Source organism: Hipposideros armiger, unplaced genomic scaffold, assembly GCF_001890085.2.
Source record: "Hipposideros armiger isolate ML-2016 unplaced genomic scaffold, ASM189008v1 scaffold_62, whole genome shotgun sequence".
NCBI lineage: Eukaryota > Metazoa > Chordata > Mammalia > Chiroptera > Hipposideridae > Hipposideros > Hipposideros armiger.
Genome location: NW_017731412.1, coordinates 1,994,282 through 1,995,885, shown reverse-complemented (window position 1 = coordinate 1,995,885; position 1,604 = coordinate 1,994,282).

Genomic DNA, 1,604 nt, shown 5'->3' with positions numbered 1-1,604 from the left:
CATATAGGAGGGGATTTCGCTGCCTGGTCGCCATCTGTTAGCGCTGTTAGGGCGGGATAATTCGTCTAATAGTTGGTCTGCTGGCGTTTTTTCGGATGCTGTGCGCCCTGGAAGGCGGAGGGCTGGTGAAGGCCAAACAGGCTCCCCTGCAGCTGGGCTGAGGTGATGGGGCTTTTGGACTGGGGTTCAACTGTACAGAGCCCCCCAGGGTGACTCCAAGGGGCCTGTGACCTGAACAGGATGGGTACATTCAGCTGTAGAAGGCAGAAGGCCAGACCTTGGCTTCTGGAAGCAGGGCCTTCATCTCCAGCAATGAGGCATTCAGCCCCCGGTGATTCAACACATCCAGGCTCCCGGAGACCCAAAGCTGCTCCCTGAGACTGCCCCCATTCCTGCTAGCTCTCTGGCCCGGCACCACGGCTGCTTGGGCCTGGCTGTGCATTGGCATTTAAGCCATCCAGGAGTTGAGGGCAGGTGGGTTTGTCTGAGATGGAGCCAACACACAAGGCTCCATCCGAGTAGCCCGCAGAGTGGGCAAAGCCGGAACTGGGAAGACACCTAGTCGGGGGTTCAGGGAGGGTGGGCTCAGTGTGCTGAGTCCAGAGCAGGGGAGAAGGCCATCAGATGGGGGCTTCTAATGCCTGTATTTGAGTCTTCCCTCCGGCACCCCAAAATCCGTACGGTGCACAATGAGACTCGCTAATTGCAGCGAGGAGCCGGATGCTAGATTTGGACACCCAGCAGAGAGGCAGAGGGAGCAATCAAGAGAGAAAGTGATGGAAAAACAGAGGGACAGGGAAACGGAAAGAGAACAGAGTCTGAACATCAAGAAAGAAAGGAAGACAGAAAGGAAAACAAACGTGAAGAAAACGGGTTTAAGCTCACCGCTTAAACCCCAGTGAGACAAAGACCCAGCAGACAGCGCAATTCACTCTCACTTCAGCCTGGGTGCCTCTCCCTCACGGGTCCTTGTTTCTCTCAAGGACCCTTCATGCCCCAGGAGGCAGGGCCAAGCACTGCAAGAAACTAGTTTCCTTTGGGGCTCCTGGCGCTCTCCCAACGGGGTCTGGGAGACCCGGCGAAATCCATCCTGCTTGTTTCTGGCCAAACCTGGCTCCTAGCAGCCACACCGCTGTGCTGTGTAGACACCTGTCCCTCGGCAAGCTGGAGGATGGAGGCACTGCACCGTCAGGCAGAAGTTGCCCGATTTGAGGACTCCTTTTCAGAGGCCCAGCTTATGGGTCAATGCCCCACCTGGTGACAAACATCTGTCAATTCCCTGTCCCCAGCCATATCACCCTCCCCCTAGAGACTGGGGGACAGTGTGCTAGGCCTGGACGGGAACAGGGAAAGAAGTGGGCCTCCACCAAATGCCCCAACAAGCATCCACAAATCCTGTCCCCCTTAAACCCACAAAGGTAAATACTGCTAGGAGTACACACACAAACACTCCCTCAAAAAAAAACCCCCTACAAGAGTGGCATAAACAAAAAGACTGCTATCTGCACAAATACACACGTGACACACATAGTGATGGGAACACAAATCTACAAAATTCTGCACTCACAAACACATCCAACCTGGCTCAGTCCCTCCCTCTCTCT